Below are 13,343 nucleotides of genomic sequence, written 5' to 3'. Positions count from 1 at the left end.
TCTTAAATAATATTTGTTGGATCTTTAAAAATAATATTTGCTGAATTTGCTGGGGGGGGAGGGAGGGTCACCCTATTTTCCAAAGTACCAAAAGACAAGATAAAAAGTAATGGATGGAAACTAACTAAGGAGAGAAGCAACCTAGAACTAAGGAAAAATTTCCTGACAGTAAGAGCAATCAACCAGTGGAATGGCCTGCCTTGGAAGTAGTAGGTGCCCCATCATTGGAAGCTGGACAGCCATGAAGAGACTGGACAGCCATTTGTCTAAAATGACACAGGATCTCCTGCTTGAGCAGAGGGTTGGACTAGAAGACCTCCAAGGTCCCTTCCAAGCTGTTATTCTGGATCTGAACCTGCAATGTTTTATTTTGTATAGATGTTTTCATGGGAGTATGCTTTATTGCAGTGGTCACTCACCTTTTGGACACCAGTTGGACCACTTCCGTGTAAAGCATGGACCAGAGTGTGTGTGGTTTTATGTGCTACATAGATCTTCCACATGTACAGATGAAGTTTTGCTTGCTTGCATGGCCTGGTTCCAGTCCACGAACTGGGACTTTGGGGCTTCTGCTTTATTGGACTCAGTGAGACTTATTTCTGAGTAGATATGTATTGTTTTGCCTTTATAAAAAAAACCCAGATCAATGTATTTTTCCGAAAGAATCGTAGAAGGTTGGAAAGGAATTTGCAAATTGTTTTGTCCGAATCCTCACCTAATACAGGATTCCCCACAATGGAATGTCCATAGGAATGTTCTGGGAAAGATCAGGGAATAGTTAGAGACGGGACCACATAGCTCACAGCTGCATAATAGGCACAGCAAGAGCTCAGAAGGGACGCCCTCCCCCCAAGCTTTCCAGATTGTAAAGGAGATGGCATGTGTGTCAAGGTGCCGACAGATGACCTAATTAATTCATGAGTCTCGAGCCAAGTTTCAAAAGAAAAGAAAGTTATTTTTTACGAGCAGCATGTCGGCAGCTACTTGAATGAGGTCAACTTTGTACCTTCAGACTTGCAAGATTAATGTTCACCTTCCCAAGAATGACCAGAACTAATTCTACTTTATTGCAAGGTAAAATTAAAAGAAACTTGCAAGCCTGAAAGAACACATTTTCTAAGTTAGTTCATATCAATTGTTTCTTTTATATTTCCATTTGTTGTTATCTGAGGTTTTTCTACTATTCTATAATTGTTTGGGGCGTTTTCATTTAAACATTATTTTTTCCAAATCATTTCTAGTTCTGGTTCCCTGAATATACCTCCGAGCATTCTTCATATTTTTTTTCCTTCCAGGCCTTTTTCACTCTTGATTGCTTCCTCTGGATTATTCCCCATTTGTCAGCATCCTTCCTGAAGTGTGGTACCTGAATTTTAGACTTAGACTGACAACACAAAATAAGGAGGAATGACTTTTTCTTGCCCTTCTGTATAAATATCTATTTCTAACCCATGATCTAATAAAAAAATAATTTTGTTGTACTGTTGTAGCGATCACTGGCCTGGATTGAAGCTAGGCCCAAGTACAAGATAAGTTTTGCTTTCCCATTCCTGAATATTTACAAGATTTCCTGTAAATCAGGTGACCATGAAGAAGCTATGTGCAGTATCATGTTTTTGTATATGTGGCAGTAGTTATCTATGCATATGCTTGGCTCTTTGACCAATAGAATGTTACTTCTTTGTCTAAGCTTGCTAATAAAAGGGGGTAGGACGGAGCAATCTGTGGTGCACCCCACCTCGAGGACTTCATGGTGTCGAGTTGTTCTTGAGCCAGGTGCCCCCATGCTATGGCATGCACCCTTGCGAGGGTCCCCGGAGAAGCAAGCCTCCCCCCGGTCCTTGCAGATGGCAAGGACCCCGAGCACCAGTGAAACCTCACAACTGGTGACCACGACGTGATTCCTGTCTAGGTCTGCGTCGCCTCCACCCCCCCGTCTTACGCACCTGGCAAAGGATTGATCATCGTAAGTATGGGGACTTCACTTTCCAAGGCTTCGTCAGTGCATAGGGGCGAGCTTCTTACCTTGGTGGAGAAGGCAAATTGCTTGCAAAAAATCAACGGCACTACTATCTACCCCCTTTCCAAAACTTCCTTAAAAAAAATTCTTTTTCCAAAATGATTTTTAATTGGCCTTTTAACTCCTCATGGAGATGTTAATTTTTCAGCTCCTCCATGGTTAGAGAAACGATTAGCAAAAGAGGAGGAGAATAAACATGTTTTCTGCCTCTCCACCTAAATTTATTCCACAAGATTATGAAATAATTAGTTTAAAGGATTGCTTTTTTTTATTTTTCCTTTCCCTGTTCGCAAGAAAAGTTTGTGTGTTTGTCTTTTACCCCCCTTTCTTTTCTTTTAAAAAAAGTTTCTGCTGGTTTCTGTTCCCTCTCCCCCCCACCTCCCCCTCTTCGGGATGTCTGTTGTTTCACACACACACACACTCACACACTTTTCCCTCTTTAGAAAGACTTTGTGTTGGCTTTTGCTTGTTGTTTCCCCCCCCCACATTTTTTTCTTTTGAAATGTTTCCTCCCCCCACACACACCTCCTCCCTTTTTCTTTCAAAGAGCCTGTATCGGTTTAATATATTGTAGGAAAACAACAAAGAGATAATTTTGAGGCTCAAATGCAATTGTTGGTGAAATTAGCAAAGGGAAATGTTATGTTTAAATGCTAGAGAGTAATTATTGGTTTTGAGAATGATTTTGATATGGTAGATATGATTATAACCTAATTGGCTTTTAAAAAAAAAATAAAGAAGTGATTTTTTATTGAAAGTAGTGTAGAGAAGGATAACGAAGGTGATTGATGGAGGCTAGAGCATGTGAGGAATTGTTGCAGGAACTGGGTATGTTTAGTTTATTGGTGAAGGAGAGAGATGGCTTGGAGCTAGGGAAAAATTTCCTAACAGTTAGAGCAGTTGGTCAGTGGAACGACTTGTTTCCAGGGGCTGTGAATGCCCCAACATTGAAGGTCTTTGAGAGGATATTGAATGGTTTTTTGTCTGGAATGGTATAGGGTTTCCTGCCTAGGCAGGGGGTTGGACTGGTGGACCTCTAGGGTCCCTTCCAACTCTGTTATTGTATTGTATTGTATGAATTGCAGATTGTTCCAGTAAAGCATAACTGCATGAAATGTTATAAATTTTTTTTGCTCCAAATTTTTCTTTGTTTAAATGAACACGGAGTTATTTTGCTAATTAATTTATGGCAGCTATTGGGGAATTTTTGTTTGGATTTGTCCGTCTTTGTTTGCCGCTATCTAAAGTTTTTTATTTGATTTATTTTTTCTCTTTTTCGTGCCCTTGCCACAGTTGAAAAGATTAATGAGATTTTGAGCATTCCATTCGTGGTTTGCGTAATTTGTTAGTTAATTCTTTTGATGTTTTTTTTAAAAGATAAAAAGGCTCCGTTTTAATGACTTTCTTGCTTGTCTATTGTTTTTGATTTTTGCTTTTATAAGACTGTTTTTTTGGGGGGCATAAGGACTCTCATGAAAGTTTCCTACCTTGCAATACTGTTGTTCTTGCAACACTAACAATTGTCTGTTGTTATTTTAACTTTTCACATTTTTTTAACAAGCTTTTTAACTATATTTCTGACTTTCATTATGTGTGTCAATTTATTTTTAATTTTATAAGGTATTTTTTTTTAAAAACTATGTTTTTTCTTCAGATTTATTTTTTTGATAATTTTTTTATCAAAATGCCTGGGGACTAGCACAATTTTGCCATATGCCACTCAACCAGGCCAAACAAATTGTTTTATTTTGCCCCCAGTGTTTTGGGGCATCCCCCTCTGGGGACAAGGAAGTTAATTTTTTTGATTTGGCCTTTAATCACTATGGCAAATGGATGTCACCTATGTTTCCTTTTTTTTTTTTGGCTCCTTAAAAGTAAATTCATTTTTTTTAGTTAGGGGGTTGGACTAAAAGACCTCCAAGGTCCCTTCCAACTCTACTATTGTATTATTATTGTATTATTTATTTTTAATTTTTGGCCACATTTTCTCATCTTTTTTCAGCCTTTACTGCCTTTGCCAAAAAATTTTTTAAAGACTGACAATGGCCTGGCCTATTTTTCATTGGCCTTTTTGTAATTTTGTATTAATTGAAACATTGTTTTAAATTTTTGGGTTTTTTTTCCCTTATAATTCCACAGGTTAAGCCTTTGTGGAACGTGTTAATTGGTCCTTTAAGGACTGTTTTCTCAAACAAATAAAAAAGGAGGGATTTTGGGTACCTAACAATTTGGTGTACCCCAATTTGGCTAATTTGGCATAGGTAACATAATAGATTTAAAAAGTTTGTTTGCCTCCCCCGCAAGGGGGACGAGGATATGCTGTGCTTGTTTTTACAGATTTTTATGGATTCTAGTACGTGATGTTTGTCTAGACAAGAATATTGTCGTACCAGTTCCCAAATCCAGTTCCAGAGATGACCAAGATGACTTTACAGACAGCACAGTGGCCAGTACGATCTTGCCAAAACAGCTGTCCAGTGATATGAAAAACCAAAAACCACCAAAGCAGTGTTGAAACAACGACACGACAACTTATGTGCTGCCATTTTTGCCAAGTTCTTAGTCATCATTAGTCATCATTTGTTTATGTTTACTTGTTTTGTCATCTCACCAAAAAACTCATTTGAACAGTGACTGCAATAAAAATCTATGGGTGCAACTAACATTACACACACTGACTTGAACTGTACATGAAACATTTGTTTTCTACATGTTTGGATCCTGTTTGAATTTTGTCTGCAGTAATTCAACATTTTATTGGTTCGAATTATAAGACTATCTTTCATTGAGGATTAATTGCTTATGATCCTCCCCCTGATGCAATTGTTTTGTAATATATTGATAGTAGCAGTTCCTGAAAATGTAACATGTGCTAAAGTAGTTAACTGTATATTTTTAAGTAATAAGCTTTATTGTCTCTTATTTCCTCCTCCTATTTTGCTCTTAATAACAGTCATGCCTTTCCTAATGCTGATCCGGAGTGTTGGATGTGCCTTTCTTCCCAACCACCATTTTATGAGGCCGTTGGCTCACCCTTCCCCTTTGTAAATGTTACTTCAGATACCACATGTCGTTGGAGTAATTCTTCTATCACTGTTTCTTCTATTATTGGTCAGGGTTGTTGCATAGGCTATGTTCCCTCTAATTATTTATAATATTGCATTAATGCTTCTACAGATTTATATCATCAATGTATGATTTATTTGCCTAAATCTCGGATGTCTTCTTCTGTCCAGTCATCTGGTATTCATGGGGGTTGGGTGACTTTGTTTTCTTCCAACCCCACTGCTGATTTTTCTGATTATTTTCAAGGACACTTTTTTTACCCACCAATGGCTCCATTTGGGCTTGCTCTACAGGAGCCACTGCCTGCGTCCAAGGAGACATTCTTCAACAACAACGCTCCTTTTGTATCCAGGTCCACTTGTTGCCTAAGATATCTGTTTTTTCTAACTCTCAATTTATTAATGTCATGGCCCCCTCTCACTATTTTTTGAAAGCCAAACGAGAGATCGTTACAGCACTCACTCTGTCGGTCCTTTTGGGCCTGGGGGCAGCAGGAGCTGCCACTGGAATTGCTGGTCTCGTGGTTAACGATCAGCAAATTCGCCGCCTTAGCACTGATGTTGATGCTGACCTCCAGCGCATAGAAACATCCATTGTGACCCTCCAAGACTCTTTGACCTCTCTTTCTGAAGTTGTCTTGCAAAACAGACGTGGGTTAGATCTTTTGTTTTTGAAAAGTGGGGGATTATGTGTTGCCCTAAAAGAAGAGTGTTGCTTTTATACAGACAGCTCAGGTATTGTACTTGACTCCATGGCAGAATTGAGCAAACGCCTTAAAGAACGAGAAAGGGAAAGGCAAGCAACACATAGTTGGTATCAAGGTCTGTTTACTCTTTCTCCTTGGTTGACTACTTTACTTTCTGCCATCATAGGCCCCGTAATATTCCTCCTTCTTGTTTGTACAATAGGACCATGTGTGCTGGGAAGATTGCTTAAATTTTTAAAGAATCGCTTACAAAATTTGGATGACAATGTTGCTGAAACACGTAAAACGGTTCAATTTCTTAGTCATGTGGTTAAACATTCAGGTGATGATGTCAAACAACCGCTTTTAAATTTCCTTGATAATGAGAGCGACTTAGAGGGGGAACTAGATGCCAAAGAGATGTTTGGTGAGAGTAGTAGGTTGGAACCGAAGGGTCTCAGCCTGCTACCTCAGACCTGCACTCTGGAGGCATCGAAAGCCCCTGGTTTTGAATTGCTTTAAGAAAATTAAAACAGAGGATATGTAGCGATCACTGGCCTGGATTGAAGCTAGGCCCAAGTACAAGATAAGTTTTGCTTTCCCATTCCTGAATATTTACAAGATTTCCTGTAAATCAGGTGACCATGAAGAAGCTATGTGCAGTATCATGTTTTTGTATATGTGGCAGTAGTTATCTATGCATATGCTTGGCTCTTTGACCAATAGAATGTTACTTCTTTGTCTAAGCTTGCTAATAAAAGGGGGTAGGACGGAGCAATCTGTGGTGCACCCCACCTCGAGGACTTCATGGTGTCGAGTTGTTCTTGAGCCAGGTGCCCCCATGCTATGGCATGCACCCTTGCGAGGGTCCCCGGAGAAGCAAGCCTCCCCCCGGTCCTTGCAGATGGCAAGGACCCCGAGCACCAGTGAAACCTCACATACTGTAAATTGCTTTTCTTGGGTAGCAGAGACATCTGGTGGTGATTGCCATAAATTATTTTCTGAAGCTTTAATTTTATGAGCCTTTTTTATTGCCTTTTTTAAAAAAAATGTTAATATTATTAGTTTTTCACATCTTGAAATTTTCCAAATGACTTACTGACAAGCTGTGCATGCTAATTATCCAAGATTACAAACAGCATTTATTTATATTTCACTTTTTAATGTTTGTTATTGCTAAATCATATTTCCTTTGCATTTTTAGAAAATGTAGTAAATGAAACACATTTTTCAAAAACAATGGCAATAAGGATTTCATTTATTTACAGAATACTTCCCACTTTGCCAATTATTGAAGTCTCACTGTAATTTAACTCAGATGACTAAAGTATGTAGGCAGATCCATATATATTTTTCTGGACAGCAATACAAGTGGTTTGGCTTTGCCTTCCTCTGAGAGATCATTAACTGGTGATTAAAGTGAAAAGTGGTGTATAAATCTAAGTTCTGTTGCTATATCTATCCATCCATCCATCCATCTATGATAAATACATAACTTCCCACTCTGGTCAAAAGCTTTGGCCTTCCTGAAAATATTTTCTCTGATCCTAACTGGATAAAAACAATTGTCTCAAATTTTGCATACAATGCTTATATTTTGCATCATTACAATGCCACACATTCTTCTGGATAGGTTTTCTGGATAGAACATACCTAAGTGCATTTATTTATGTGGGTGGGTGTACTGAAACTCGAAAAATTAGAATATCATGCAAAACTTCATTTATTTCAGTAATGCAACTTAAAAGATGAAACTAATATATGAGATAGACTCATTACATGCAAAGCAAGATAGTTCAAGCCGTGATTTGTCATAATTGTGATGATTATGACTTACAGTTCATGAAAACCCCAAGTCCACAATCTCAGAAAATTAGAATATTGTGAAAAGGTTCAATATTCTAGGCTCAAAGTGTCCCACTCTAATCAGCTATTTAAGCCATAACACCTGCAAAGGCTTCCTGAGCCTTTAAATGGTCTCTCAGTCGGGTTCAGTAGGAATCAGTGGTGGGTTCCTACCGGTTCGCACCGGATCGCGAGAACCGGTTCCAGACCGAACCCGGAAGTAACCGGCACGGGCCCCCTCGCTCGCCGTTACAGCTAGCTCGCTCCCCCGCCCATGGCAGCTTGCTCGCTCCCCCGCCCGTCGCAACTCGCTCACTCCCCCACCCGTCCGCACTAGTCTAGCCCAGCCCACCGATCACTGATTGGCTGGAGACTCCAGCCTGCAGTCCAGCCAATCAGCTGGAGGCGACCTGTTTAAAAACGTGGCGCCAACGGCCAAAAGTCCTCTTTTGAAAAGAGTCTTTCTCTTTTGGAGACTTCTCTTTTCAAAAGAGTCTTTGCTTGGAGTTTCGTTTCTTCTTCCTTTCGCCTTCCAGGAGCTGCTTCCCTCAGGTAAGCAACTAAGGCGGGGCGGCGGGAGGCGGCGTGCGAGTTTTGCGAGGAAAGGCCTTTTTCAGGCCTTCCCGATAGAAGCTGCGGCCTCGTGCAGGCGCACGAGGCGGCAGGAGGCGGGCAGCTGCACTCGGGAGGCAGGCGGGCGGCGGGGGGGGCGAGCGGCCTAGTTTTGCGCGTGGGCCACGCGGCGGAAGGCGGGCGGGCGGGCGGGCGGCGGAGCCCTAACGCGCGAGCCGGGGCCTCGCATAGGCCACGCGGCCGCGGGCGGGCGGTGGCGGCCTAACGTTCGCGAGCCGCGACCTCGCGTAGCCGATGTGGCCGAAGGCGGGCGAGCGGCGGCCTTTCCTAACGAAAGTCGCGGCCTCGCATAGGCCACGCGGGCGGTGGCGGCCTAACTTGCGCGAGCCATGGGCTCGCGTAGGGGATGTGGCCGAAGGCGGGCAGGCGGCGGCGGTGGGCGGCGGCAGCGGCGGCCGCCTAGTTTTGCGCGGGAAGGCCTTTGGCCTTCCCTCGCAAAAGCCGCGACCTCGCGTAGCCGATGTGGCCGAAGGCGGGCGAGCTGCGGCGGCGGCCTTTCCTCACGAAAGCCGTGGCCTCGCATAGGCCATGCAGCCGTGGGCGGGCGGTGGCGGCCTAACTTGCGCGAGCCATGGGCTCACGTAGGCGATGTGGCCGAAGGCGGGCGGGCGGCGGCCTAGTTTTGCGTGGCCTTGCGAGGCCTTCCCTCGCAAAAGCCGCGACCTCGCATACGCCCCGCGGCCAAAAGCCCCCCCCTTCTCCAGCCTCGCCTGGCTAGCTAGCTAAGCCTGCCAGGCGACGCGTTTACTCGATTTCTTCTCCGAATTCAGGTGTCTTACCTTTCCTGCTGCCAGCCAGTCTCGCCATCCATCGCATCGGAGTCCGGAGCGGAGTCTGATCCATCGCATCGGAGTGCTGCTGATTCTGCCTGCTGGTAAGTGACCTGGTTTTTTTTCTTTTTTTTTAATGTATTTTAAAATATATTTTATTTAAGAATTGTTTTAAAATAGTTTTACTTAAAAGTATTTAGCATAGAATATTTTAAAATGGTCTACTTCAATTTATTGTGTGTGGATCTTTTTTTAAATTGTCTTAGACTATTTAAAAAAAGATTCTATCCCCAATAAATTAAAATAAACAATTTTAAAATATTATATACTCAATGCTTTAAAATGTATTGTGCATAGAATTTTTTAAAATAGTTTTATTGTAATTTTTGGTGTATGGAATATTTTTAAATGGTTTCCTTTTTAATTGTATGTGGTGAAATAACTTAAAATAGTTACAGTATAAGTTATTGCTGGTGGGAATACTTAACAAAAGATTTTTTTATTTATAGATTTTTTTCTCTAATTATTTTTTGGGAATTTTTATTTTTTATTTTTTTAAAGTTGAAATTACTGCAATAATTTATTTATTTGTTTGGGTTTTTCAAAATGTTTTCTTTGTGATGCACTATGTTGCTTAAAAGTGTTCAGACCAGGTTTATGTGCCTCAAAGTGGCTGCTTTTCTATGGGCAGGCCAGGTGCAAGGCAGATTTAGTGTGTTTCACCCTTCTTGTTAGGTAATTCTGAGGTGGTTGATGGCTCTGTGAGCTTCATGGCACTGTCCTTTATAATTTCTCACAATGTCTTGATAATTTCTATTCCAGTGGCTTTGTCTTTCCTGTCCTTAGGGTGAGGGAAAAATAACTGGTTTCATTTGCAGTCTTTTTTTTGGGGGGGGGGGATATTATTTTTTGGTTTTCTCCTGGCACTGTCATAGTTTGTATGGGTGTGGGTGTGTAATGTCCGCAGGTAGGCTTAATTATTGTTTTCTTTCATACTTTTTTCTGTTTCCGTTAGCAATTGCTAAGATCCATGTGACAAAGTATTCAAAGCCTTCTTGATTTTAATTGTCAATTTATTTATTCCTGCACATTGTAATATTTATTCATTTTCTTAACTCTGTTTTTCCACTGTTGTGCAAACACAATTCCAGCAACTGCTAACATGTGTAAAATTAAATACGCATTGTACTCCCTTTCAAATAGCCAACAAAATATTTCTGGTTTTAATTCCATATCTTGCTTTACCATTGCTTCTAACCACTAACTTCTGAATAGCTACTTGCATATATTCTTGTTTTTTGGAACTGAGAACTAAATCTACCTATGACATTCATTCTTGAACTGAAGACTATATCTTTCCTGTTTCTCATCCTTCCTGAAAAGACTATACATTGTTGGTTGAAATCAGAGGTCCCTTCTGTTACCTGTAGTCCTCAGCTTACAACCCTCAGTCCAATATTGTTTTATTTCTTTGGCAGGCAGTTAGTATTACTTATCATAATGAAGAGGCAACAGAGTATGACTGCTTTCTTCTCCAAAAAACCAAGAGTTGAGGAATCAGCTGATCCAAAACAGGCACCACCACCAGCACCAGCACCACCAGCAGCGCCAGCACCACCAGCAGCGCCAGCACCACCAGCAGCGCCAGCACCACCAGCAGCGCCAGCACGACCACTACCACCAGTTGAGGTCGGCGAAAGCAGCAAGTCCATCGACTCCACTGTAGTTCCACAACTTCCTGATTGCTGGAATTTGCAGCAATACAGTAACCTCAAGGACAAGTATGATGGACTGGCAGTATCCGACAAGAAGCTGGGTTGTGAGTACTGTGCAAAACCCATGTTCTCGTTAGAGCAAGGTATTCATGTTTCCAAAGAGTGGAAACATTTCCAGGTGGCACCAGCAGGGAAAAGCAAGGATGTACAACAAGCATCACTCCGAAAAAAATTAAGGGAACATTTTCAATCAAAAGCCCACCTTATTTGCGTGGAGACCAGTAAGCAACGGGAGCAGGAAGCTTTTACCAAATCCGTGGATAAGTCAACTGAGAAACATTTATCCACTACTTGCACAATATTTACCACCGTTTACGATCTGGCGCAAAGATGTAATCCCTTCTCAGACATCGAAGCGCAAGTAAATTTGCTCAATACAGTTGGAGTGGATGTGGGAGTTGGCTTGCATTCACGGAGATCTGCAGTGAAAATCGTTGAATTCATTGCAAACCAAATCAAGACCACCGTGTTTTCAAGGATTATTGCAAATAATCAAAAGGTGTGTCTAATTATTGATGAAGCCTGAACACTTTCAATGAGAGCAGTGCTGATAGTTTTCGTTAAAGTTGAGGATCCAGAGTGCCCAGCAACCATCTTTGTTGAGCTTCTGGAATTACAGAGACAAGATGCAGAGACCATATTTTCTGCAGCAATGGAAAGCTTGCATAGAGTTGGATTTACCACCGGATATCTACGCAAGAATTTAATCGCTTTCTGCTCCGATGGTGCCAACGTTATGCTTGGAAGAAAATCTGGAGTCAGCGCCAGAATAGCTCAAGAGTTCCCAAACATCATCATCTGGCACTGCCTGAACCACCGCCTGCAACTTGTGCTGGATGATGCAATAAGAGAAGTGAAGCAGATCAACCATTTCAAGATCTTCCTGGACAAAGTACACACCACCTTCCACAAATCCTGCAAAAGCCAGAATGAGCTCTTCCAAATCTCTGAACAATTGGGCATAGAAATTGTGAAGATTGGCAGAGTTTTGGGACCAAGATGGGCTGCCTGTAGTTTAAGGGCAACCATGGCTGTGTGGCGTGCTTATCCAGCGCTACATCAGTTTTTTCAGGGAAATGAAAGGTTCCCGGGCATGGCTTCCCGTTTTGAAAATTTAAACTTTTTGCAGGATTTGGCCCTGATGATTGACATCCTAAATGAGATTTCTTGGCTGTCAAATGCTCTACAGGGGAGAGAGACAAATATCGTCATGGCCCAAAAGTTAGTATTGCGGACAATCGATTCTTTTGAAATCCTTAGACGGGGTAAGGGCAAATGTGAAAACGAACTTGTGGAATTGCTAAAAACAGAAGCCTTCCAAAACATCAACTTAGCTCCAAATCACCGATTTGTTGCCCTTCCTCGTGGAATACTTGTGGAAAGCATCATCACCAATTTAAAGAAAAGGCTGATGGATTGCGACCATCTAAGAACAGGTAGCCTATTGCCAACACCAAACAAATTGCACTTTATCACTTATCTGGAGCCAGATTACTGGCACATTGAAGATGTAGTCGTTCCATGGGCTGAGGCAGAGCAAGCATTGGATGCATTTGGCAATATTTTTAATCACAACATTAACATTAACGACTACAGAGATTTTTTGGAAAATGTAAAGAAAAATCCACAGAAGTACAAAATTCCTGGCAATATCCGGAAAGCTAGAGATATTGTCAGAACAATTGCTGTTAGTTCAGCAGAGGCGGAAAGGGGGTTCTCAAAAATGAACCTCATATGTTCGGAACAAAGAACACGCCTAACTGTACAAAACATAAGTAATCTGATGGTGATAAGTGTAGTTGGCATACCTGTTGAGAGATGGGACCCAATTCCGACAGTGAAAGCTTGGCTCAGAGCGCACCACCACACAGCTGATGATCCACAAGTGAAGACGAAGAAAGCTGCAACAGAGGAATCTGGAAGCCTAAGAACACTATGGAGATATCAACAACCAGAAAAGCAATAAAACAAGTAAGTACTTGAGTGTATCTCTTTCATTGTGCTATTCTTATGTAAGGTGCAAGTGCAAGCAATTAAGGTCTTGCTTCCTGTGTCTGTCTTTATGCAGGCATTTCAATACGCTTCCGTTGAAAAGGTGGTGTGCAGAAGACGGGCAAGCTGGTCATCTCTCCTCTGTAAGTAGCTGAGTTTATTGCTGGCTGTGTGGTGTGGTCTGTGCTGTGTTCATCCTTGAGATGGTGAAGTGCAAGCAATTAAGGTCTTGCTTCCTGTGTCTTTCTTTATGCAGGTATTTTGGGCTTCCATTGAAAAGGTGGTGTGCAGAAGACAGGCAAGCTGGTCATCTCTCCTCTGTAAGTAGCTGAGTTTATTGCTGGCTGAGTGGTGTGGTCTGTGCTGTGTTCATCCTTGAGATGGTGAAGTGCAAGCAATTAAGGTCTTGCTTCCTGTGTCTGTCTTTATGCAGGTATTTTGGCTTCTATTGAAAAGGTGGTGTGCAGAAGACGGGCAAGCTGGTCATCTCTCCTCTGTAAGTAGCTGAGTTTATTGCTGGCTGTGTGGTGTGGTCTGTGCTGTGTTCATCCTTGAGA

At 41.8% G+C, this 13,343-nt stretch overlaps 1 long non-coding RNA gene across 1 annotated transcript; it reads left to right on the top strand.

The window, feature by feature from the left end:
- The first annotated feature begins 12,675 nt into the window (after positions 1 to 12,675).
- On the top strand, positions 12,676 to 13,100 carry LOC309390158. The gene is made up of 3 exons (XR_014175078.1): positions 12,676 to 12,765; positions 12,863 to 12,929; positions 13,043 to 13,100. It is a non-coding gene; the product is annotated as an uncharacterized lncRNA (long non-coding RNA).
- The last annotated feature ends 243 nt before the right edge of the window (positions 13,101 to 13,343 follow it).

This window comes from Natrix helvetica (assembly GCF_964273705.1).
Source record: "Natrix helvetica genome assembly, chromosome: 3".
Taxonomy (NCBI): domain Eukaryota; kingdom Metazoa; phylum Chordata; class Lepidosauria; order Squamata; family Natricidae; genus Natrix; species Natrix helvetica.
Note: the sequence above shows the minus strand (reverse complement) of the source record. Positions and strands in the feature narration are given on the sequence as shown.